The sequence below is a fragment of the Canis lupus genome, chromosome 25 (assembly GCF_011100685.1).
Source record: "Canis lupus familiaris isolate Mischka breed German Shepherd chromosome 25, alternate assembly UU_Cfam_GSD_1.0, whole genome shotgun sequence".
In the NCBI taxonomy this organism is placed as follows: Eukaryota; Metazoa; Chordata; class Mammalia; order Carnivora; family Canidae; genus Canis; species Canis lupus.
Window position 1 is genome coordinate 35851353 of NC_049246.1, and position 27571 is coordinate 35878923.

General features: G+C 43.3%; 1 long non-coding RNA gene across 2 annotated transcripts in view; it reads left to right on the forward strand.

Annotated features, from left to right (window-relative positions):
- The first annotated feature begins 8398 nt into the window (after positions 1–8398).
- Positions 8399–27571, forward strand: part of LOC119865851 — a 41033-nt gene continuing 21860 nt past the window's right edge. Inside the window, exons 1-3 of one of the 2 annotated variants that reach the window (XR_005378253.1) lie at positions 8399–8501; positions 9150–9264; positions 18322–18579. This is a non-coding gene — a long non-coding RNA (uncharacterized LOC119865851). Of the gene's footprint in view, positions 8502–9149; positions 9265–18321; positions 18580–27571 lie in introns of those variants that run through there. The other variant, XR_005378254.1, reaches the window with a different exon arrangement.

Sequence of the window (27571 nt, forward strand, 5' to 3'; positions counted from 1 at the left end):
TTATTTGGAAATAGGGTTGTTGCAGATTTAGTTAGCTAAGATGAGGTCATACTGGAGTAGGGTGGGCCTCTAATCCAATATGATTTGTACCTTTATAAAAATGGACCAAATCTTTGGACACAGACACACATATAGGAGGAAACCACATGAAGATGGAGTGGGAGGTTGGGGTGATGCTTCTATAAGACAATGAACGCTGAATATTGCTAGCAAATCACTAGAAGCTGAGGGAGAGGCATGGAATAGATTCTACTTCAGAGCCCTCGGGAGGAACCAACCTTGCCCACACCTTGATCTTAGACTTGTAGCTTCCAGGACTGTGAGACAGTAACTTTCTGTTATTTAAGCCACCTGGTTTATGGTACTTTGCTATGGCAACCCTGGGAAATGAATACAATGTTATATAGGTCAAACATAGAGTTTTGAGATGAAAAAATAAGATGAAAGGGGCCCGAGAGTAATTGGTTGGAGGAAGAAAGGATGGGTAGGGGTGACCTTGGCTTATGGCAAACTCCAGTGGGAAATTCACAATGCAGGCCCCAGGGATTCTGGAACAAAGTCGTGCCATCTGCACTGGAGAATTATGCACCCTTTGAGAAATAGCTCTTGGCATGTTACTGGATCCTGGTAGAGACAGAGCACTTAGCCATAACCATCAAGTGACAATGCATCTGGAACTGTCTATTATGAGCTGGGTTCTGTCAAACCTGCCAAGTTATGAAGTCAGACAGGTCCGTCAGGCATCCATTGTGGTATGGAAATAGTACATCTGGGGTTGAATCTGGGCAGGGCCAAAGGGCATGAGTAATGTGCAGGAATAAGCAGCCCAGACCTCCTTGTCACTCACCCAGTTGAACCAATGTCCTTTTCTGATTTGTGCTTATAGCCATATAGGAAAATCCCATATGTCCTGCTAGAAAAGAAAGAAAAAGCCTGAGCTTGGTTTACAGATGGATTAACTCAGTACATATGTGCAAGTCAAAAGTGGACACCAGCTGTGTTGTCCCCACACTTAGGGGTGGCCTTAATAGGCAGTAGAGAAAGAAAGTGTTCCCAAGGGTAGAGCTATAAGTGATACACCTGATTATTTTCTTTGTAGGGAAGGAAAAGTGGCCCAAGCTGAATGGCCAATGGTCTGGTCCAGGGTCAGAATGCAAAAGGAATAGGGGGCCATAAACAAGGAAGTGTGGAGTAGAGGCATGTGGTGGACATATGGGCATAAACTGTGAAGATTTTTGTACTTCACTCACCAGTAAGTGTATTTGCATTAACTCTCACCAGCAAGCATCCATCATCAGCTAGAAAACCAGGTAGGTCTAAGGACTTGTTCTGTTGACATTATCCAACCTTCATCATCAGTCACCCCAGACTGGCATATAATGGGCTCACAAGTAGAGTAGTTACAGTGTCAGAAAGGAAGAATCTGTGGTCCCAGCAGCATGGACTTTCACTTACCAAGGCTGACTTAGTCACTGCTAATTCTGAATGTCTAAACTGTTATCACAGAAATCAATTCACTTAGGCACTATTCCTCAAGGAAACCAATGGGCCACTTAGTGGCAAGTTAACTATATTGGCCCCCTTCCATCCTGAAAGTGTCATAAGCATACTTTTTCTGGGGCTGGGTTTGCCTTTCTTGCCCACAAAACCTCAGCTTGCATCACTATCTAGGCTCTTGCAGAATGCCTGATCCTGAGGTATGGAATCCTACACAGTGCAGCATTTCATCAGAGGATCCACTTCAAATTAAAGAAGGTGTTGGAGTGGGACCAAGACTAGAGGATACAATGGTCTTATCAAATACTGCATCACTCAGAGGCAGTCATGCTAATGGAATGATGGAACAAATGTCTGTAGGCACAATGGAAGCCCTAGCTTAGAGGGAACATTCAGAAGGGATTGGGTCATCATTCAGGATGCAGTATTTACTAAATCAGTAACCCTTATATGATGCTCTATATCCCACAAGAAAGACGCAGTTTTCTAGGAATGAAGGAGTAGAAGTAAGGGCAGCCCCATTAACCATCATGACCCACGAGGAGATATTATATGCCCTGTCCCTGCAACTTTGGCTTCTGCAGGGTTGGAGGTTCAGATTGCTGAAGGGTGTATACTTGCCAGGCATCACAACAAGTGCACCATTGAACAAGTTATAGAATGTTGCCAAAGCACTTCGGACTCACTGTGCCCAGAGACAATGAGCAAGGAGAGGAGCCATTATACTTACAGGGCCAAATGACAGTGAGCAACAAGAAGATGCCTATCTACTTTTACACAATTATGATAGGAAAGAATCTGGGTGTTATAGACGAATGTGTTCCTCCCAAGTTTCTGTTTTGAAGCCCTAACCTCCCATGTAGCTATATTTGGAGATGAGCCCTCCAAAGAAGGCTAAAAGAGGTCATAAGAACGGGGTTCTGATCCCATAGGATTAGTGTCCATATAAGAAAAGATATCGGAGAGCTCTCTCTCTCTTTGTGAACATGAGCTAAGAAAAGGCCATGTGAACACACAACAAGAAGACAGCTGCTGACAACCCAAGGGGAGAGCTCCTGTCAGACACCAGCCCTGTTGGTACCTTGATCTTAGACTTACAGTTTTCAGAACTGTGAGAAAATTAATTTATGTTTTTTTTAAGCCACCCAATCTGGTGTTATGTTAGATCAGCCTGAGCAAACACTTCAGGTGATCTACCTGGGTCTCTCCTGAAGCTCCATTTCCTCATCTTAAGTATGAATGAACATATGCAATTGCCCTACCCTGAGATAAATGACTATCATGGGCTCTTAACCCTCAGGAATGGAAGTTTGGGTTACACCACCTGGAAAGGCACCAAGACCTGCCAAAGTCTTGGCGAAGCATAGCTGAAGTTGAGAAAAATTTTAAAAGGGTAGTGGAAAGGAAATTAGCTGCGGCCTCATGGTCAATTGCAAAGATAGAACAATAGTCCCAGAGATGGGGCACCAACTTCCCTCTTCTGATTCCCCCTCAGGAAGAAAAGTCCACTGGAGCCTTTTAAGGGATGCTGCCCAAATCAGTATGAAGTAAATTTGTTTGGTGCAAGAGGTGGACTGTAGTGTAGAGGTGGACTGAATCCCCAACTACAGGAAGCACAGATGACCAAGGATGCCAATTGCTGTGCTATAAAATCTACCATCACATTATACTGAGGACTCACTTCCCATGAGCCACTTCCAGTCAATGAATGAGTGTGGTAGCTATGGTAAAGAAGGTCAATTCTTGGATGACACAGAACTGTCTGATGACTGCCATTGACTTGAGGGCTCGTGAACTTTCTTAAGACTGTATCATCCTTAGGATGCTTCTACCTTCTATTCCTCTGGGCTTCCTTTAGGGTTAAACTGGCATCATGGTTTGACTGTTCTTCCAGCCTTCCCAGAGTCCCCTCCCATTTTCTCGTATAGATATTTCCCATAAAAAAATTCTTGCAAGTTTAATCTTCTCTTGGCATCTTCTTCCCAGAGGGCCCAGAAAAAGCAGTTCATTTAACCTTTGCTCATACCTCTGTAAATAGACATTTTATTAAACATCTCTTCAAACATCCCAGCTAAGGGTGACATCTGTTTTCTGCTAGGACCTTGACTGATATAGATTGTTATAGACCATAAATACCATAGCGTTTCAGAGAAGAGAAATTAGATGGTGTGGTGAGAATAAGCAGCAAAGGAGAAGTAGATTCTGAAATATGGGATCAATCTGGGATTAGAGATGGGCATTCCACACAGGGGTATGAGTGTGTGTGTGTGTGTGTGTGTGTGTGTGTGTGTGCATGCCCAGCATAAACAAAGGTATTGGGGCAGAAACAAGAACCTATGACATGATTTCTCCAAGAGTCCACACTTTTCCCCAAGGATCTCCAACTTTCCTAAGAGAAGGAAATCCATTAAAATGCTCATTTCTCCATTTTCGTTGCCTGGAATCCCTGAGGAAGCTTCATCATTTCCCCCTCTCTCACCTCACTGCATGTCTTTCTGTGTGTATCTAGAATTCTTGTTCAACAAGTGCAGAAGCAGTGGCCAAGGCCAGATGGGAGTCCAAGAGAGCACATGAAAAGCAGGGAAAGGAACAGAAGAAGAATGAGTGCCTTGAAGTTCTGGGGTCAGAGGCTCAGAGTATTGGGACTGAAATGGAACTGAAAAGCTCCATTTCTTAGGAGCCAAAGAGCCTAGCAGTTTCCTTTAGAATTCAGAGGGTGAGGAAAGGTGAGTTTGACCAGAGACACAGAAACCAGAAAGCTAGAGAAAACAGATATTTGGACAGAAACTTCTATAGTTTAGCTATCTTTAATCCACAATTTCTTACTAAGGTGGGGGAAACTGTATTCTGTTCATTCATTCATTTAGCACATATTTGTGGAGTACCTACCACATGCTAGGAACTATTCAAGGCAGTGGGGATACACTATTAAATAAGACAGATGAAAAATCCCTCTCCTGATGGAGTTTGCATCCTAGTCGGGGGAGGCAGACAAATAAGTAAACCAGTAAGGAAAATAACATGTCAGAGGGTGGTAAGTCCTACAGAGTAAAGCAAATCTGGAAGGGGAATACATTGTGATTGGGCAGCCAGGGAAGGCCTTGCAGACCAGGCAGCAAAGAGCAGACATTTAAAGGAGGGGAAGGAGCAAGCCCTGTGGATTCCTTGCAGAGTGGTTCATGTGGTGGAAATAGTGAGTGCAAAGACCTGAAGGCAGGGCTGTGCTTGGTGTTCTCATTAACATCCGTCTACTTAGTATCTCTGTAGTTGTCCTCTTGTACACAGTTGGGCTGTTATGTGTAATCTCTGAGTTCTAGGGGTTTTCATTTCCAGATTGCATTAATTTCATCTAACTGTAGCATCTCAGAGGCACCAGTAGTGTGACAAAAAGTTCTCATGATGGCATCAAGCCTGAAGTCCATAATCTCATGATCTGCATCAGGCTCAGAAGCAGATAAGGCTCCTTAAGTATAACTCCTCTCGTGTCATCTCTCTTGATTCAGAGACTCTGAACCACTAAAAGACAAGTAGTACCCTGGTTTTTGAAATTAAAAAAAGTTGAGTCCTGGTTCAGTTACAGGTGGCATGGCGCTGAATAGTTACTCATTCTCTCCCAGTCTCTGTTTCTTCATCCATAGATGAGATGATGGCAACACCTATCACACAGGTCAAGGAGGAAATAAAATAAGACTGTGCATCTTAAGGTGTTTGTGAACAGCTGGCTTTTCTATAGCACAGATACACTCACTGGACCATTACTCTATTTCTTAGTATTTTAGTTATTATTTGTGTGTAACAAACTGTGCCAAAAATTGTGGCTTAAAACAACAATCAATTATTTGCTCACAGTTCTGAAATGAGAGCTGGGCTTAGCTGGGTGGTTCTTCTACTGGTCTGGTGGCGGCTCGCTGTTGTGGTTACGGGCCCCATCCCTAGCTCAACGGGGGCTGGATTTCTCAATGTGGACTCACTCTCATGCCTCAGCTGGAGCTTTTAACTGGTGTCTGGTTCTCCTCTGCATAGTTTCTCCCTTCTTAACAGGAAAATCCATTTTTCTTTCACATGATAACAGCCATTTTTCAAAAGTGTGAAAGCTGCAGTTGTTAAGCCTTTGGAGGCCTGGGCTCAGTAGTCTCACACCATCACTTTTGTCACACTTGAGTGGCCAAAGCCAGTCACAAAGCCAGCGAGATTCAAGGGATGGATAAAGAGGTTTCACCTTTAATGAAAGGAGCTGCCAAGTCACATTGCAAAGGTGTGCAACACAGATGGAAGAAATGGGCCTTCTTTAGAAACAAGATACTGTCGAAGGGTTGCAGGGTTCTTGTCTCATAGAGTCATGAATTTGCAGGCACAAAAGAATGAAGTGAAGTGAAAGTTTATTCAGTGAAGGTGAGAACAGAAAGGAAAGAAAAGAGCTGTCTAGAGTGAGAGGGGTCTCGAGTGGCTTGCCACAGGACTTTTATGGTTGGTCTTTTACATAAAATTGATCAGGGAATTGGTAAATATGATGTCAATAACATGTATGACAAACATGATGGATTTGCAAGTATCATGAGACTATCCTGTCTGTATTTTGAACAAATATGGTAGATTTGTTACCTTCCCTTCTCTTTGGTTAATATATTTTTTAAAAAAGATTTTATTTATTTATTCATGAGAGACACACACACACAGAGGCAGAAACATAGGCAGAGGGAGAAGTAGGCTCCATGCAGGGAGCCTGATGCGGGACTCGATCCCAGGACTCCAGGATTAAGCCTTGGGCCGAAGGCAGATGCCCAACCGCTGAGCCACCCAGACGTCACTCGGGTTAATATCTTATCTATAACATTTCTTCACATGTGGGATTTCTGTGGGCCTGGTTACATAGCCCTCTGCATGAGCCTAGTTACGTAACCCCTACTTGTCCCTCCTTACCTAGCCTCACCTGTCCCCTACTCAATACTATAGTCTTATCTTCTGGCTTCAGCAAATCACTCCCTGTAACATGCAAAATACACTCATCCTTCTCAGGACCCCCAAAAGTTTTATTATGCCATTGAACTTGAAGTCCATTATCTTACAGTCTGCATCAGGTTATCCCGCAGATGAGATATCTCAAGTGTGGCTCTCCCGGTGCAGCTTCTCTTAATCCAGCAACCTTGAACTCAGAAGACAAGTGCTCTGCCCCCACACCCTTAAAATGCAGTGGTAAGAAAGGAGCTGGATAGACCTGATGGATACTTTCATTTAAAATGGAGAAGGTGGCAACCACAAAACAGTCACTGTCCACAAGACTTATGAAGTCTAGCTGGTCACATGATGGCTTCTCTATGTGGGTAAGAGAACATTCCTTGATTAGGGCCTAATTCTCCTCCCTGAGAGGGTTACCTATTCGGTTGTTCTCTGCGGCTTTTAGATTTTCCCCATGGGTTCTTGGCTCTACTCTGTGGCATGTTTTTTTCTTTTCCATAGGAAATTATCCATGTTTATAGCTAAGTACCTTCTCAGCCTGATTCCTGCTTGTAGCAAGTGGACATCCAAGTTCCTTTTTATTTTGAATTATCTCTTTCACTTGTAGTCTGATCTTGTAGTGCTTTCACTGACAAAACTCTCTGAAAAAATTTTTAGGGTTTTCTACGAATCTTATCAGGATTCGCTCCATAACCCCCATACTTCATCATAATTCTTTTTGACATAGACCTCAAACTACTGAGGGACAGTGCCCTCAAAATTCTCAGACTCCCTTTCTGTTCAGCTGAGAGGGTCTGCAGGCAACTGCCTTTCAGAGGTCTTATAGACATGTCCTTGACTTGATCTTTGTGTTGAGGTTATTGTATACTTGAGAATCTTTGTTTGGCTGGATATATAAGGGATGAATTTCTCTACATTTCTTCAGAAATATGCCTGAATTCTGAACAGTTTCTTCTTTAGCTTATTCCTTTCTGAAAGGATCTTATCGTGCAATAGGAAGCATCTAACTGATGCTATCAACATTGTGTCTAGAAATCTACTTAGGCAATTCCATAAGTTCATTAAAAATGTCATATCATTTGAGTTACAACATGCAATATTTCTGCCAATGATCTTGCCACTATGTAACACGGCCTGTCCTTCTTCTAGCTTCTAGTAACAATCCCCTCACTGCCTTTCTAGCACACACTAAAAGCCTGTCTACCATTTATCTAGTCTTTATTAACAATTGATTCCCTGCTTTCCCAGCTCCAATATGCTGTCTTGTCCTCAAGCCACCACATCTTGTAGATTTTTGTTACAGCAGCACACCTGTACTAGATAGGAACTGCTTTAGTGGTTTTCTAATGCTGTGCAACAAATCACTGCACATTTTTTCAGTTTCAAACAAGAGCCATTTATTTGCTCACTCTTCTGTAGTTCAGTGATTTGGGCAGGCTTAGCTTGGATGGCTTATCTCTGTCCCACATGGTGCTGGCCAGATTCAGTCATATGCTTGCACTCAGCTGTCAGCTCATCTGGGGCTGGCTGATGGAGATGGCCTCATACACGTCTTCCAATTGGCTGGGGCTATCAACAGAGGCGCCTTTGCTCCTTTCTAGGTGGCCTCTCCAGCAGAAAGCCTAGACTTTCTACACTGTAGTGGCAGCATTCCAAGAAGGCAAGCCTCAGTGGGCAAGCATTTATAAATTCCTGGCTTGTGTCACATTTGCTGATGTCTCATTGGACACAGAAAGTCACATGGCCAAGCTTATAGTCAATGTGAGAGTTAACTAAGCAAGGGAACAGATTCTGGGAATCATGGTCCATTGAGGGGCCATTAATATAACAATGTATCACATATGATGCCCTTATTGATCTGTTTTTGCTGACTTACCGATTTGATTTGTGGTAGAGAATTCTAACACTTACCCATTTCTTGATTTTTGTCCTCCTCTTCTTCCAGGCACATAGGAGGATTTCAATTACTCTCCTGTCCCTCCTTCTAGTGGAGTCATGAGACCAGTGGGCTGTGTGGGTTGTGGGTGAAAAGCTTATATTTTTTCCAGGTAGGTAACTTAATTGCTGGTGTGTGCACCTCTGGTCTCTTCATTTCTCTCACACTTTGTGAACCCTGAAGTCCCTGTTGAGAGCGTGGTAGTTTCTGTTGGTCTGGGTATGCAACTGAGTGATGGCCATGTGAAGCAGAGCCCCCGCCCTTGCTCCCACACATTAATTGCTAACCTACAGAGAGTTAGCAATTAATCCTTACTGCTTTAGGTCCTTGAAATTTAGGATTTGTTACCAAGCCTATCCCGATGGATACAGAAGGCTGAGTCCCTCTGTGCTCTATAGTTAACTCTAGTTCCCTCCCTGGGTATTTTTTCGTTGTAACTTAAGCAGCGAAAAAGTGAGGATATAGATAGCTAATGAGTGTCCAATGGGGAAGATGGAGGAAAAGGGGAAGGAGAAATGCATTGGGCCACTGAGGTCCTTGCTTATTTACTAAGCATTTATAAAGAGTCTCCTATATGCTTGGGCTCTGTGTACTGCCTGGGGCATGCAAAAACGAGTAAGACACGTGCCCTGGAGGAGGACACAGGCTACCACGGGAGGCTGGTCCACAAACAATGAATCATACTTGAGAGCCATGAGTGCCACCGAGTGGTGGGACTGATTTTCTATTTTCTTTTGTATTTGGCTAATTGTCCCTGCAGGCCGTTTCCATAGAGAAATTCCAGTAATGGTGTCTGGGTGGCAGCCTCATTGGAGTATGTGGCCAGCCTCCCAAGGTGACATCTTTGAAGGCCAGCACTCATCTGGATTCATAAGGTCTGTGATTTGTTTAAAAGTCAGTCTCATTACTTTATAATCACATATCAGATTCAATCCTTGCAAATGACAAATACGGGGACAAAACAAAGCTCTTCTGAGGACTGCAGTTTGCAATTTTGAGGCAGGAGCTGTGGCTGAAATGGGAAAGTGCTTTTGAACATTCAGTGCCAGCTCAGAGCGGAGGGCCTTAGGAAGTTGGACAGCATTCACGACAAAGCTTTGAGACTCTGACATTGTAAAGCCGCAGTACAGTAAGGGATTAACCCATGAAATATTAACTTCTAACTAGTGTTGGTTCATGCATTTTAAAGGCAGATCTGCCTTGCAAAGTCTGGGATGCACGAGGCTAAGCTGTAGAATGGTGGGCACTTCCTGAGGTCAGACCGTACAGGGATGCTTCCAGTTGCAGTGAGGGGACTTAACCTAAAGGGGTTAAGTGAGGTGTGGGTTGTGGGTGGGGCAGAGTTCAGCTCTAGTGGGTATGAGTTTTACTTTTCATACAACATGAGAAATAAGAGAAGTTTTCCATCCCTAACTCTAATTTAATTTATTGTGAGCCCACATCCTGCCAGGCCAAAGGACAACTCAATCTTAGCTGCAACTGGGGCTCCTTCCCCTCACTCTCTGTTTTCCTTGAGTCAAGAGTCATAGTTTCTTAAAAAGTACAGAATATTTGCTGGTCACACTCTAGTTCCGGTGAACATGTCCAGTGAGTAAGCCCACACAGTCCTTGAAGCTAGCTGCCTCTGTGCAAGCTGGCAAGGATGGCCTTTGTGAATGCCAGCTGCCCTGAGCCCAGGATCTCATCACCTAGATGTGCCTGCAGAGACAATTTGCTGAGGTCCTGATATCTCCAGGGCATACCAAGGAGTAGGAAATGGATCCACATTACTCCCAGAATCTATAAATCTTTGTCCCCTCCTAGTCCTGTAAATCTTCCCAGCCCTCTCCAAGGTCTACATTTGTCACTCTGCTCTCCCTCTGCCATCCCAGTCCCAAGCCCCAGCACATGTTCTCTTTTCAGACAATCCAGTTTATTTGTTTTTTTTGAGGGTTTTTTGGTCACAAAGATCACATGCTTTAGAAAACAAAGGTCTTTTAACCCTGCCCGGTGGGCAAAAGTGTTGCAGGGTTCTTAGACAGTTGAAGAATTAACCTCATGGACACAAAAGGTGAAGTGAACTGATATTTTATTAAGTGAAAGTGCAGAAAAGAAAGAAAAAAAGCTCTCTAAGGTGAGAGGGGTCGTGACTGGGTGGCCATGAGGGCTTTTATGGTCAGTCTTTTATAGAAAACTGATTGAGGAACTTGATGTCACCACTGGTAGCACCGTGTTTACTTCTCCGTGGAAATTTGGTAAATTTCAGTGGTCAGTTCGTAACTATCATGAAACTATCTTGTCTATAACATTTAAGACAAACAAAGTGGTCTCATATTTCCTTATCTCTGGTTTTGTTTGTAACTATCATGAAAATATCTCATCTATAACAGTTCTTCACATCTGTGAGCCTGGGATCTCTGTGAGCCTGGTGGTATAGCTCCCTACCTATCTCTCCCTACCTAGCCCTACCTGTCCCTTACTCAAAAGAAACATAGTTTGTATGACTCGGAGCCCTACTTACCCTCTTGAGAAAGAAGAGTAATACCTCTCATTTTTCCCTTTTTCTACAACAGTAAGACCAAAAATGCTATATATATATGTATATGCATGCATACTTATTTTTCTTTTTAGTATTTTCTCATACCTACATATTCTTCTCCTTCTCTCCCTCCTCCATGTCCTCTTTCTGCTTCCCTTTCTTCTTTCCTTTATATAGGTAATGAACCTTGAGTGTGGGTAAAGAGAAGAGTCAGAGAAAAAGCAAGGGCTGCAGACTGGATGGTCAGAAATTAAGCAGGGTTTTTATAAAGTGGTCATTATAGAAGATGAAGAACTGCTTTCAGAAATATGGATCATCCAAAGGGCACTGCATTTATGAGTACCCTCATGGTGTTTGACCGGCTGGGATAGTCTCATAAAGTATCTAATTGGAGCTAGACATATAGACTATCAGGGTTTAGGAAGAAACTTCTACTACCAGCAAGATATATAAAGGCATGACATTCTATTCAATGGCCTTTAACAAATATTTATCTAGGGCCTACCAGGAGCCAGGGAATATGCAAGGTACATCAGGGGCTTTGTGTAGGCAGAAGAAACTCATAATGTGATGAATTTCAAAGGCAGGAGGACACCAATAACACACGGTCTATCACAGCAAGCAGCTCTTGTAACCAGCTCCAGTATGTGCTGGTTATGGGGGAATCCACCAGAAGAAACCCTTCCTCTCCCTCTTCTTCCTTCTCTTTTCTCCCCTCCTCCGCCCTCTTCTTTTCCTCTTGATCCTGCTCTTTTTCCTTCTCTTCATCTTCCTATTTCAGGATAGGTCTCAAGTATCATAACACTTCTGACCACTGGGGATCTCCGGTCCAGAGCCAGCCCAGAGTGGAGAAGTAAAGGTTTATCAACACCATAGATTGCTATACCAGGTTATATTTAATCCCATTTTAATGTTACTATGAGTAATTAACTAGTTTTCATGATTTTTGAAAGGGTATAGAAATACAGAAATATAAATAAACACACCTCATGCCGTTGATACTCTGAAAATTGGATTCAGTTTTCATCAATTTTACTCTGAATTCCTTTCCTTTTGAGTTTGAGGACTGGTTCATGATTACATTTGGGTAAACTGCTACTTGTTAATTTCTCTCTAGGCCTGGCTATTCCAATGCATTTGGGGAGTTTGCAAACCAGTCTTCATTTTGAGTCTGAATTTCCAAGAAAGAACCACCAGGGTTTTGACCAGTGACAGTAAATGGCAGAGAGAGCAAGAGACTCGCTGCTGCAATGAGATATAATTGAGAGACATCTCCTTTTCTGGTCCAGAGCCTTGGTTCATGTGGGGATACCCTATGACAACAGTGTGTTAGAGCTCGCTAATTAACAATATCAGCATCCATAAGAGGGTACATAGCCTTTGGCATTTTTCTTTGGGAAAGAAGATCTCAGGCTAATCCAGACCCCACTTCTCAGGTCCCCAGAAAAAGCTAGCCAGAAGTGGGACCTGCTCCACTGGGATCCAGATTCTAGGCACTGAGTTTGTATAAATCTGCCTTCTCTTCCTCTTCCAGAGAAATTCTGTATTCTTCTTTGATAGAGGTTTGCAAATGGTTGTGTTTTAGGGGAAGTCTTGTAATAACTGCCTGATTCAATGTTTTATTTATATGTCAGTTCCTTCCTTCCTTCCTTCCTTCCTTCCTTCCTTCCTTCCTTCCTTCCTTCCTTCCTTTTCTTGTTAAAAAATGGGGTATCTTCTGAAGCCTTAGAAATTTCAGAGACCAGTAAGTGAGGAGTAGCCGAAAGGTGGGACTCTATCTGGGGTGTGGTGGTCAGGTGAACCCTGGGTCTTTTTGCTTTTGTTACTCTTACATTCATATCAGTGCCATGAAGTCATAATTGGTTCAGGTACGTTTCGTCTTAGTCTCATATGCTGAAGTTGGCTGTTCATACTGGAAGGCTGTCAAAGGGTTATGGGCTCGTTCATAATTCTAATGCCTTTGATTAATGCTGGGGCAGATACTTCATGAGCTTTTCCGTCAGAGAAGGAAGCAGACATATGGTTTTAGACTAATATGCCCTGCAGCTTCCTGCTTATTTGCCCATGGCTTACATTTTTCCCTGCTGGATGACTTTAACTTTTCTGTAAGCTCTGATACAAAAGGTCAGAGGGTGTGTGGCCTCCCTTGTGTTTGCAGTAATCAATATATTTCATTACCTGTCACATAGTAGGTACTTAGTAAATGTTTGAAGCTCTGGGAATATAATTTCTACAACAGCGCAGCAAGTTTCTTGGTCACTTTGTCATTTCCACTTGTCCTTCAGGACCTAAATTCAAAAATGGAGTTTGGACAAGTAACTCTCCACATAGAAAAAAAAAGGTTTCAAAAAGTAGGTGATAAACCCTTTAAATTGCTGTCTCTTTTCAGATTGTCTGACAGTTGAGGAGGTCCTGTCTCCTCTCCAACAAAAGTGATGTGATGTTGACTCAATAAAATAGTAAATGGTAATGGCAAGATCTGAGCAGACTCACAACTTTGATTTGAACATTTATTTCTGGTTAAAAATCTCTCTTGAAATTCTCTTACTTGGATCACTCCACTCTTTTCTTAAGCCACCTGCATTCCTTTGTTCTTCTGAATTGCTGTTTCACTGCCACATTAATGCAGATGTCTGGTCCCAACAACTCTCCCCAGCTCACACCTTGGGAGTTCATCCTCTCAGGAAACTAGTTTCTCCCAGTGGGCAGCTCTAGCAGGAGAACTTTTGGAAGAAGCAGGTTGAGACTCTTGATGAAGAGAAGGGGATTAATTATGAATCTCATTCAACTGCTCCATCCCTGCCTCTCGCTGTCACCAATAATTAAGAGCTGACAATACAGCTGTTTTCAATGAGAATTTTCACCTGGGAAATTCCAAGTTCTTTAGAAACATCATTTGAAGATCAATTTTAACACCCTGGTAGCAAAGTATAATGAACCCACTGGATGCATAAATGTAAAATCACTTGAAAAAGTATTAGAAAGAAACCATGTGTTACAGGGAAAGAGTACAGGGTCAGTGGCAGGAGAGGGCCAATTCTGAGTTCCAGTTCTCTGACACATTACTTGTATCATATGAAGCAAGTCACTTAAACCCTTGGATTATTCATTTCCTCGGCTGTAAACATGGAGATAGTGAAATACACAGGATTTAGTGAACATCTACTATTAATTATCTGTGAAATGCAGATAATTAATAGCTACATCTTAGTGAATTTCTTGCCCTACCAAGACATGTTACATTTTATTATCTGTGTCTCTCAAATCTATAAAGCATTTGAACAAAATCTCTCTCAACCACACACACACACACACACACACACACACACACACACACACGCTTCAAGAGAATAGCACACATAGGCAAGGGTAAAAGTAAGAAAATAATAGAGGCAGGGTAAGCCTGGCCCTCAGAGATGTGTACCTGTATATGTGTGGAAGCATTAGTTGTCCTGTGTCTTATCACTGTAATCCCTCTGCCAGCTCCCATCAGGCCACCCCTGCTCATCTGGCCCCCCACAGTCCAGGAACCTTACAAATAGAAATGCAGAAACTATTCATGCCTACATCAGCTTTGGCATTACAACACAGATCTTTGCAAATCATAACTGAGAGAAAATAGATGCTTAGGACCAAAAGTCAAAGTCCGGAAGGACATAAGGTAGAATTTCTGGAAAGAACAAATGGGGAGCCCTACTGTCCAATCCTAAAAGACAGAGCTTCCACAGGCCAAGAAGCTGAAGCAGCATGAAGGTGAGACATTGTGAGCATCCCAAATAAGGCACCAGAGTAAAGCCATGAGAAGGGCCTGAGTGATGGAGAGAACACAGCAGGAGTGAGGATGCATTAGGAGATATCACAGTATAATTGATGGTCTGGGCCAGGTGCAACCCTCCACGCCTATTATGGACTGATGTTTATGTCTCCCATAAATTCATATATTGAAGCCGTAAGCCCCAATGTGACAGTATTTGGAGGAGGGGCCTTTGGGAGTAATTAGATTTAGATGAGATCATGAAGGTAGAGCCCTCACAATGGGATTAGTGTCCTCACAAGAAGCAGAGAACAAAGTTCTGTCTTTTCATGCTTCCATAAAGAAGAAGTCATGTGACGACACCGTAAGATGGCAGTTGTCTGCAAGCCAAGGAGCAGGCCTTCACCAAGAACGGAATCTGCTAGCAGCTTGGTCTTGGACTTGCAGTCTCCAGAACTGTGAGAAGTTAATGCCTGTTGTTTAAGCCACTTGGTCTATGATATTTTGTTATAGCAGCAGAGTCATCAGCCAATGCTCCCAGCACCCAAAATGCAGAGCTCCCCCCATCCCCCGCAGTAGACAAAGGCATAAGGGGGAAAACATGCCTAATAGGCTGGGAAACCCTGAATCAACCAGAAGCAAAACCTCACCAGTAGGCAGGACTGAGGCTTGGGATAGAAAATAAGTTGAATTACAGAAACTTAAGAAAATTCCATCTTTGCGCCCCTATTTTTATGGCCTGAGAAAGCAATCCTTGCTTTTGTGAGGTGTTTCCATCTAGTTTCTGATTTCTGTCTGTGTTAGGATTAGCCAATGTATCCGTCACCATCCCTCTTTGGGCTCATTGGCCCTCCATCAACTACATTTGAGACTGGAGAGCAGGAACGTTTGAGGCTCTCTCTTCCAACACTCTAGGATGTAAGGAGCATAGGGTCTATTCCTTTCTGCTGTGGTGCTGCCTGGGCATGCTGGCACGAGAGGTAGGGGACCCTGTGCATAGCTCCTCTAGGCCTGCACCCAGGTCTCTGCTTCTCTTGGATCTACAATATTACTGGCTTGGGACCAGAGAAGGGGGAGGGAGAGCAGGCTGCAGGTCTTGTATTCTTTGTTCCTCTCTGCTTCTGGCCACACATTCCCATCCTCTGGTCTGTGCAAACATCAGCTGGTCAGAACAGGGTAGTCTGGCACTTTATTAGTTACTTCCAAATTTATTATTTATAGTATAAACCTTATGCCATGATCCCTTTATAGCTGTGGCATTTGATCCTGCCATACCGGGATTTTGAGACTTAAAAATGTGTTCTCTCATTTGTTTTCTCTGCTGTGCATCTCGGTAGATTCTGAAGTTCATAAGCCGAGCCTTGGTACCTTTTGTTTCCTTTTGTTTTCCTGCTATAACGAAGCTTTTCAGAGGTAGCAAGTGGATGTTTCCGGTATGGTTTCAATGGAGAATCACTAAAATCATCCAAAGTAGTATTCAGCCACAGATGTGTATCATTTATACTCAGTGATTCTAGACATAAGACATAAAGTTAGGCTTATGTCTTCTTGCGGCCAATAAGAAGAGAAAAGTCATTTCAGGATTAATAATGTTCAAAGATTTTTAAAAAGTTGCTTAGGAGTAGCACGACTTTTTCTGATTTGAGATCCATAAAAATTCTGCCAGCGATCTCTATAGAAATATACAATGATAAGTTGGTAACATTTAGGAACTCTTGACAGTGAGTAAAGCATCAGATTTTCTACATCCACTACTTCTGGTATCTTCCCCCTGTGCCAATGACATAATGAAGTGTAAAGCACCAAAATAATGAGATAATAAGTTAAAACAACATTACCTAAAGACTTGACTTTGATGCTCTTATTTGACCCAAGAGTAAAGTTAAGAATTTCTAGAGCACTTTTTCACAAAATGCAGTCCATGAAAAAATCTGTGCCAGTATCCCTTTGTATGCTTAAAAATGCAGACTTTTGGGTCCCACCTCTGACCAACTGAGTCAAATTCTCTGAGGATAAGTTTCATGATTCTACATTTTCAACAATAGTCCCAGGCTATCCTTCTATACACTAGATTATGTAAAACAGGAGTTCTTCACCTTTTTTAATGCCATGGACACTTTGGCATCCAGGTGAAGACTGTAAATCAGAGCCACATTTTAAAACGTAGAGTATGAAATGTACAAGATTGCAAATGAAACTGATTATATTGAAAAACTCTCAAAATATTAAACAAATATACATTTGATACATAATGCCTGTACTTCAACATGAATGCATCAAATAACAAGATCTAAAAGCAGATGTAATAACCACATAGCTTTGAAGAAATGATGATTATAAGTGCTGTTTTGAGGTTCTTGCAACCCCTGTAATGTGATATGTTTTGAAAGTCTGTGATTTCCATTAGTGACAAAGTCACAGGTATTGCCATTGCTACATTTGTTGTTTTTTGCCTACATTAATAATTAAAGGAAGTTAGTGAAAAACTAAAGATACTTTTTATTTCTCTTTAAGTTCATGGATCCCTCTCCATCCATAACCATGGGTTAAGAATAGCTATTTAGGGACACCCGGATGGTGTAGTTGGTTGAGTGCGCAACTCTTGATTTTGGCTCAGGTTGTGATCTTGGGGTCTTGGGACCGAGCCCCATATTGGGCTCTGTGCTCGGCATGGAGTCTGCTTTGTATTCTCTCCTCCCTCTTTTTCTCCCTCTGCTCCTCCCACTTGTGCTCTCTCTCTAAAATAAATGAATAAATCTTAAAAAAAAATAACTGTTTAATGGGGATGAATGGAATGCATGAGGTTTGGGACATCCTGTATAAACAAAAGTGGGTGTGTGTACCCATGCAAATATATGATATTTTTGCAACTATATGTGACATAGATTGAAGTGATTTAAAGTTATAGGCTTGGTGAGAATGAGCTCAGCTAGTCAGTGTTAGCATTTAAAAGTAGATCCATATGCTTTAGCAATCAACTAGATGGATACTAGGTCCAAGGTCTGCAAATGAAAATAAAAGAACCTGTGTAAGACATGTGACTGGATGAATGCACCCAGTGCTTTCACACTTTCTCTGTTGAGAAGATCTAATCTATTCTAGAATACACACATGTAGGTGAAAAAGGGCCAACCTCTATAATATGAAGCATCATAGCAATGACTTTGGCCTGGAAAGATTTCAAAGCAGGTGTTACCACTCAACCACTGAGACCATAAAAACACAACAAAAGATAGCAGTGTGTCCAAAGTGTGTTCTGCTACACATGTGTCTTGGAGAAGAGAAGAGGTTCAATTAAAAAATTGTTTCTCTGGTCATGTAGGCTTGGGAAATTCTGCATCTAAATAATCCAATAATCAAGTAATCCATAGTGTATTCACTAGGCTGGGAAATTAACAAGTAAGGAAACTTGTTTAATTTTGTTCACTGTGCACCAGAATTTCCTGGGAGCTTTAAAGAAATACCTAAAAAAGTATCCACCCCTCAGAGATCGTAATTTCACTGGTGTATGGTGGGGTACTTAAATTTTTTTTCAGGGAGGTGCTTGGCTGGCTTTGCTGGTGGAGCATGCAACTCTTGATCTCAGGATTTTAAGTTTGAGCACTACACTGAGTGTAGAGATTACTTAAAAATAAAACCTTTACATTTTTTCCCCCTCAGGTTAAAGACTCTCGTGAATGCACCATTTCTCACAGACCTTGTATAATTTCCTGTGGCTGCTTCAACCAAGTACCACAATATGGGTGGCTTAAAAGCAACAAAAATATATTCCCTCACAGTTCTGGAGGCCAGAAGTTCAAAATCAAGGTGTTGGCAGGACTGTGCGCTCTCAAAGTTTCCAGGAGAGAATCCCATACTATGCCATCCAGGATGAGCTCATCTTTAACTTGGTGACATCTACAGAGACCCTGTTTCCAAATTAGGTCACATTCACAGGTACTTGGGTTGAGACTTTAACTTCTCTCTCTCTTTTTTTTTTTTTAATCTTTATTTATTTATGATAGTCACAGAGAGAGAAAGAGAGAGAGGCAGAGACATAGGCAGAGGGAGAAGCAGGCTCCATGCACCGGGAGCCTGATGTGGGATTCGATCCCGGGTCTCCAGGATCGCGCCCTGGGCCAAAGGCAGGTGCCAAACTGCTGCGCCACCCAGGGATCCCTAACTTCTCTTTTGAGGGGAAACAAATCAACCCCTGACAGATCTCCTTTGGGAAGAGTTACTGGAACACACTTTGAGAAGTGGTGCCCACTAGAATTTAAAATTTTGGGCAATGTAGCTTCCTAGTAAAGCCTCCAAGATGCATTATTTACACATTCCTTTTGTTCCCCCCCAGTAACTGAACAATTTGAAGTGCGCTACAGAATTGTTAGGCAATAGAATGCCAAAAGAATGTTTTCCTGTGAAGATGATTTTGGTTTTAGAGTGGTTGATCTAAAGTCATTCCTTCTGACCTGAACAAGCTTGCCAGATAGATTGTCTGCTGTGACCACGCCTACTGCAGACAATAGCCAGTTATCATCAGCAGAGGAAATGGTGCTTACCTATATGTCCTCAACAGTAGGCAGGCTTGCTGCTGGCGCATCCAGGAAGAGTGTGACAAGCCACTCAGGTGCATGCTTAAATGAACAAGGCCCCCAATACACCTCAGTCTCATAGCCCTTGAAACTGTTACCTCGGCTAGAGGCTTCTATTATCTGGGAGGCAGAGTGGCCTAGTATTAAAATAAAATCAGGATTGGAACCCAGGCTCCGACTCTGAGGCCTGTGCTCTTCCTATTGCTGCACTGTATATCTCTGAAAATAGTAATGACGCTTGCCTTACAGGATTGCTGTGAGGATTCAGTGAGATGCTGTGGGTGCAGGTGGGTGTAAATGATAAATTCGGAAAAGAACAGAATCATTCTATAGAGTGATAGAATCAGCTGGAATGTTGGTCTTATTGTTGAGGAGCACAACACTGATAATTGGCATTGGCTTTGAACATTATGAAGTCAGATTTGTAGCTGACTGCCTACCCATTTCCATTCTCTGATACTTCTCTCCTTAAATCTTACCTGCCCTTGCTAAATGCAGCTCTGTGGTTGACCTGCTGATTTTAGTTCGTGTGGTTCTGGCTGTATAAAATGGAATTGCTGATTTCAACAGCCCTGTTATTAGGGTCAGAGGAGGGCTCTGGTTGGGAAATAGGAGGAAGCGACTCCTTCCTGTAATCAGAAGACTGAGCTGTCGGCAGGGGCTGCAGGGAGGGAGGGCACCTGGTGGATGTCCTGCTTGCCCTTGGAGGGAGCTTTCTTAGATGCCCAGCCTCTGAGGATTCTTCAAGATTCTGGAAGCATAGTCTTTAGGGGAGCTGGCCATGCTGGCCATGTGGTAGAGATGAATAATGCTAGGGCTGGTCACTGCAGGAACAGAGCCTTCTCGCAGGTGTGTGTGCTTGGAGTTCAGTGACTGTATCCAGTGGCCAGTCATAAAAAAGAGAGGGAAAAGTGTCATCTTAAAAATCTTGAAAATATCCAAAAGGCAAGTCTCATCTCAAATGTCTCCTTGTTGTAGGATTGCAGCGTTCTTGTCTCAAAGAGTCAAAGAATGAATCTCATGGAATAAAAGGGTGAAGTGAAAGTTTATTAAGTAAAGGTGAGAACAGAAAGGAAAGAAAGAAAAGTGAGAGGGCTCCTGAATGGGTTGCCACCGAGGGCTCTTATGGTTGGTCTTTTATAGAAAACTGACCAGGGGACTTGGTAACTTTCAGTGGCCAGTTCGTAACTATCATGATAATATCTCATCTATAACATTTAAGACAAGCAAGGTGATCTCCTTATGTTCCCTTCTCTCTGGTTTTGTATGCCTTAATATTTCCACATCTGGGATTTCTGTGAACCTGGTCATACATGCCACTAAGTGAGCCTAGTCAGGGAAGTCAGGGGCCTCCTATCTCTCCCTGCCTGTACCTTAACCCTTTCCTTACTCATCCTCAACTGGCCTACTCCACACATAGTCTGAATTTCCATCATTGGGAGTCCCTTCTTTGGAGCTGAGACTTGTTGGTGCAGGGTGTTTCTCTGCCAAAATGAAAATATCCCCAGATATGGGTGGGTTATGTCATGATTATCTGTTATCCGTAATGTTTTGAGATACATTTATTTGTTGCCCAAGAGTCTTGGGAACCTTACAACTACGTTGTAAGCCCCACCGTGCCAATGCAGCCCTCTAACAGGTCCTTGGTAAATGTTTGTAGAATTAGGATTGGGTTGAAAGAGATAGAAACTCTTACTCTGTGAGGGAGAGAATAAGGGAGAGATGGCACCAGTGTGTGCAGTGCTACTTGGGAACTTTGTGATTTGGGGGAAAGAGACATTCAAGAAGCTACAGAGCGCAGTGTGACATCAACGATTTGAAGATAGGAAGATTTGGGTTGACCTTGTAATTCTATGATCATATGTAAGGTTATGTTAAACTCTCTGGTCTTGGTTTTGTCAACTGTAAAATGGGAATACTGATACCTTAACACCTCACGGAACCACTGTGTGGTTATGAAGATATGATGACAGTATAGTTTGTCTGTAAATGGTGAAAGGATGGACACTTTTTACTATTATTAGCATAGCTGTTATTGTCACTATTTAAGGCAGAACATGCTCAGTGCTGTTCTGCCTTAAATGAACAATAATTTGTTTATTTTTTTAAGATTTTATTTATTTATTTATGAGAGACACACACACACACACAGAGACACAGAGGCAGAGGCAGAGGCAGAGGCAGAGACACAGGCAGAGCGAGAAGCAGGCTCCATGCAGGTACCCTGATGTGGGACTCGATCCCGGGACTCCAGGATCACACCCCGGGCTGAAGGTAGACTCTCAACCACTGAGCCACCCAGGCGTCCCACAGCAGCCATTTGTAGAGAATATCAGAGAAAGCACACCTGGAAGGGAGCCCGGTGGGGAAGTCTCAGCAGCACTAAGGGGGTGCTTTGGCTAAGTACGGCGGCCAAGTACAAACCTGAATGGGCCACAGCATCAAGGGCTCTGAGCAAAGAGGGCTCAGAGGACAGCCTGCTATGGGCAGAAGAGAATCTCAATGGACAGAATTCTCCCTCAACTACCATCAATGGGGGTTACTCCCAGCTTCTAAGGATGGAGGGAGGGGAGGCTGATATCCGAACTGCCATATGGCCTCATAGTTTCCTCTAGACAGGAATGTGTTATGCAGGAGCATGGTTTCCCCTCAGAATTGGCATGACCTGACTTTTAACCAATCCATTGTCATTTTCATAAAATTCTAAGTGCAAGAACTGCAAGGGTGTTGTTGTATATGAACCTGACCTTGCTGGATGCTGCTGGTTTCTGGCGCCTCTATAGATGGCTAGGCCAGGTCAGGAGCTTCTCTTTAAGAATGTCATCTTGGACTGGCTCAGTTTCACCTGGGAGAGCTAGCCGGGGGGCACAAGGGGTTAAGAAGATAAGGAGGAAGGAAATACCTGCCCCAACTGGGAAACTGAGGAAGGCTTCCGAGAGGATATGGCATTTGAGCAGGGTCTTAAAAAGAGTGAGATTGGGACGCCTGAGTGGCTCAGTGGTTGAGCGTCTGCCTTTGGCTCAGGGCATGATCCTGGAGTCCCAGGATCGAGTCCCACATCAGGCTCCCTGCATGGAGCCTGCGTCTCCCTCTGCCTGTGTCTCTGCCTCTCTCTGTGTGTGTCTCTCACGAATAAATAAATAAAATCTTAAAAAAAAAAAAGAGTGAGATTATAACACATGGGATAAGTTGAGGATGAAGCATGGTCCAGGGAGGATGGAGTGGAGGTGGTTTGGGATGGGAAGTCCAGAGCAGCAGACAGGCAGAGGCTCATGTGGCATGGGGCTGGGAGTGGGGCAGTGATCAAAGGGTGGGGAGACCTGCCTTGTTGACAATGATGTCCTTTAGGGAAAGAGCAGAGGTTGAGGTCTTGCCTCAGAAAGATGAGACATCTTCGATGCAGGGTGGACTGAAGAAGCCAGCTCTCCAAGGGCAGGCACCCAGAGACGTCTTGCCTTGGTCAGAGGTCGTGCCTATGGTACGGACATGCCCTTACTTTACATGTACCACGTAGGGCTCAACTTTACATGATTTCCCTCCTCTATTAGTAAAACAAGTTTTGGCATTTTTCTGGAATTACAAGAGGGAGCTTCTTACACTTTGTAAGTGCTGACTGTTATCATTTCTGCTAAGTAGATGGAGAGCTTAAAGAATCCAGGGCAGTAAGCAAGGAAGAAAACTCTGCGCTGGTGGTTTCAGGAACTCAGAGCTCTCACATTCTTCCTTCTCTGCTCAATACCTATATGACTGCTTCCCCTGTCTGTGTCCTCACCTGTCAGGAGAGAAGACTGGTTAGGATGGTTGCTAAGAAGCCTCCAGTTCTGGAAGTCTAAGTGTCTGTATCCTGTTGACCTGGCGGTGAGGGCAAACTTGCCTACACAAAGCATGACAAAGCTGTCTGCTAGCCAGTCAGTGCATACTGGGGGTATGCTTTTAGAGCTGGACTGTTAGAAAAATAAGCAAACTACTTGCTTGTAATAACCTAGATTGCTTGGTTTAAGTTGGCCTGGTGTCTGCCGTTAATGTTTTAGGAAGGAGTATCTCCCCAAACCCTTGGCAGAGCAAGGAGCTAGTGTGTGGAAAAATGCTAAGTAGGAAGAGAAGGTCTTTGTTGGTGCCTCTGACTTTAAGAATTAGAGGTCATCCAGCCATGTCAGTCTGACCTTTGGACTCACACAATCTGGGGCGGGTTGAGTCTTAAAAGACTGTGAGTCATCATCCCCTCTCCTTTGCATTTTCCCAATGAAAATTTCCCTCAAAGAAATTCTAGTAGCGGAAATGATTACATAATTGCAACCCTGTTCTGTTGTTGCAATGTTTTCCAGCTGCTCTTACTATTTATTTCCCCTCAATACCTGTTTACGTTCCAATAGGAAAGGGTGCTCAATAAAAATGTTGCTGAAGAAAGAAAAATGTTGCTGAAGACAGGTTACTTCCAGGGAGCAAGCGATTGCCCCTGGGATGTCCCCAGCCCTGAAGGCTGCTCCATGTCAGCTGGCCCAGGGGATGACTCCATTAATTAGCTCACACTACGACCCCTGGGGAGGACTAGCCTGGGCCTTTGCTCCTTGCCCCCTCTCTCTACCCTTTCCCCCCAGGCTAGGTTGCTAACGTGGATGGCCAAGTCAAATGTCTATAAAAAAATCCCGCTTCCTGGCATTCCCTAGTGGCTGTGTGACAAATCAAGGTTACCTTGAAAGGAATGCAGGGGGGGGGGGGGAATCTATCCATCTGTCAAGATGTGAGTCACCAGCGTGATGTCATCTGAATCTCAACCTGATTCCATTAATTTTAACTGTGTAAGCACATAAAATACCAGAAGAAAATGAAACACGTCGAGTTACAGAGGCACACACACTCACACTCCACGCCCCCTGCACCCCCCACGACACACATACACAGATGTGCAGACACTGGCTTCATGTGCCTGGGCATAGGTAGAAGGTCCTATTAGTGGAACAACTGGTTGTGCGGAGGGATGGCTTTTTTTGGCATCGCTAATGAGGGTGACCTTCGGGTGGGGATATGCAGGCTGCACAGAATGGAAGGGAACTGGAGACCTTGGCATCCCTCTCTCTCGAAACATGGCAGGGCTTACACAATTAGGCTTAATTATGCTCTGCTCTGCCTTCACTGAATGTGTTCCATGCAGGTGAAGCCTGGCTTTCTCTCCCCGTGCCTTCCACAGCCTCTTTTCCTGATGCTCTAAACCTGACTGGCCTCCTGCTTTAGTTTTTGGAAACCAGACATGGAGGATATTGTAATGGTTGAAGACCTGCTTCCTTGGCATTATCTGTGTCCTCTCTATTCCTAGAGATGAGTCTCTGCCCACTTCCCAGTGGGTGTTGTGGGACATCTTTATGACCTTAAGGACTGTTATGTTGACAGAGACGATTGGGGCAGCCTTGTTGTAGCCATAATGGCTCAGGGCTGCAGCCAGGAGATCTGAGTGTGAATCCCACTGCTTCTCCTGGCCTCAGTTTTGTCCTCTAAAAATGGGAATAAGAAAACCTACCCAGCCTACAGTGCTGCCACATATGGCTGCACAGGCTGGGCACTGCCCCGCCGAAGACTCTAGGAGGCATATGACTATGCGGTCCATGGAGCCCCCTGGAGTTGTGCAGAGCAGTGGCCCTGTGTGCCTGCTTCAGATATGGGGGTCACATGAGATAAATGATTATTTACTGTCTACAGCTCCCTGCTTTTGCTTATTTTCCTGGAATGTGACCTCTGAGCTGCCCGGCTAAGGTAGAAACCCATTGTCTCCCTCTCTGTCTAATCCTCCATCTTATCTCTCCCAGTCAACCTTGCATTCTTGACACCTGAGCCTCGAGTTTCCAAGAGGAAAAGAGAGGTGGAAGGACCTGCAGTGACCATGGCTTTGCTGGGGCTGTCCTGGGAAAAAGTGCATCTTATCGAAGGGCTTGAAGGAGGCAGCTTACTGAATAGAGGTTGGACGTCATTCCAGGGTGGGAAGGGTTGAGCAGGCCACGGGAAAAATGAGCACATTGCATGTGTTCCCCCACTCCATGCACCTGCCAAACCACTGGCATCCTGACATGCACCATTGTCTGTGGTTAACTGAAGCCTGGGGCAATGGCAGCAGATGAGTCTCATGTCATGAGACTCATGACAACCATTAGTTTTCACCTCACCTTTATTTATCCTTGGTGGCTCTCCTCCTCCATCATTCTCCAGCCACCAACAAAATGGTGGACAGCTGGATTGGCACTGGTTTGTGTGATAGGATGCAGCTACGGTACCATGCTACGATAAATGGGTGATTATACACTACAGTGAGCCCCCAGAGGACTCTGGGATGGTTGAGGAGTGGAAACAGGAGCATCCTAGGAACACTTCTGTTCTGGGGACTCAGTCTCAGGGAAGAGGCTCCACATAGAGGAGCAAAGCAATGCTTCCTCAATAGGTTGTGCAAGAGAAATAACCTGGAACTTTTGAAAAATATGAATTCCAGGGTTCCATTTCCTGAGACTGATCCAACAAATCTGGAGTGGAGCACTGAATCTGTATTTTTTTTTTTAAATAGACATTTAATTTGGGGATAATTTTAGGTTTACAGGAAAGTGGCAAAGTTAATTTGTATTTTAATAATTTTTAAATTGTGAAATATAAAGCACATATAGATAAGTGCCCCGAACAAAAATGATACCTTGATGATTTGTTAAAAAGTGAACGCCTGTCTCATCACTATGTAGCTAAGAAATAGGACATGGTAAGTCTCCAGAAGCACCCCCTGTGGCTCTACCTTTTCCTTCCTACCCAAAGTTTTACTACTTAAGCATGCACCCCTAAACACTGTAGTTTAACTTTTCATCATGAACATTTAGTATGGTTTTACCTATTTTTGAACTTTTCATAAATGCAATCATATAGTATGTATTTTGGGGGTCTGGTTTCTTTTACTGTATGAAATCCATCTATGTCCTTGTGTATAGGTGCAATTTACTCTTTTCCACTATTCTATCTAATTCACTGTTACCCAGCATAGTACTCACTAGGGGCATGGGGCTATTGAAATTCAAGCTGATTAAAACGAAATAAAATTCAAAATTCGGTTCTTCCTTTGCACTAGTCACATTTCAAGTGCTCAACAGCCACTTGTGACAAGTGGCTAGCATCTTGGACACTGCAGAACAGAAAATTTCTCTCATTCCAGGAAATGCTTTTGGACAGCTCTGCTCTGGAAATGCTCAATTTTCTGAATGCATCAAGATTTACCCATTCTACTGTTGATGAACATTTTGATTGTTTGCAGTTTTAGGCTATAGTGAATAATGCTGCTGAAAATGTTTTTGTACTGATCTTCTGGTGCCCACGTGTAAATATTTATGTTGGGTGTATATCCGAGAGCGGACTTGTAGGTCCACAAGTGTGTGTACATTCAGCTTTAGTAGATAATGCCACACTGTTTCTCTAGTGCTACGCTAATTTATGATCCCACCAGGATCTCCTTTCAAAAGCATCCCAGATAATTTTTGAAGATCAACCAGGTTTCACTGCTTAATTTATTCAAGGGGGTGGATTTTCTCTTGATACATAGAAAGAGACTTCTAATGACTCAAATTGTGTGACCGTAAAATAGACTCTTAGGAAAAATACTTCATCAGGTAGTGAGGACCCTGTCTTTAGAGGTATTCAAGTTGATGATGCACAACGTTCTGAAATAGCAGCTTTAAAAAAGAATTCCTAGACTTAGGAAGAAGTCTTCTTAAGTGATGTAGAAAGTCCTTTTCAACTGTGAAAGTCTCTGATTCCATGCCTTTTCATGACAATGTTTGGTTAGATACATGCTCAACAGTGAAATTCTTCATAGTTAGGCAGCAGAAGGGAGAAAAGGCTGGTGCCATGGGGCTGGATTAAACACAAATTGGATCATTAGCCCCAGAATAATTGAGTTAGTTGTCTTGATGATCAATGAAGCACCAGGTACTCACTTAAGCCCACTGTTCCTACCTGCGCTCTTGGGATAATGGGACTGATGACCACCTCAAAGTCACTCTCAGCAGACGTTTATGTGTCCTCCTTATTTCTAGTTTAATGGCTTTATTGGATATGTGCCTATTATTATAACTGTCTCAAATCATTTTTGGAAGCAAGTGTGGCCTAAATTATAACACTTGTAAAAATGCCCTCATTCCAACATTGCCTGGTAGTCTGTTCTCATGTTTCTATGTTCTCTCTCTCTCTCTCTCTCCACTCATTTTTCCTGCCCCCCCTGGAATTCCCTTCCAGCCTTGAGGGGTTTGGAAATGAAGGGATTTATTTTAGGTCACAAGAGGAATAATCTTCCTGCTCAAGCACTCAACAGGCTGCCA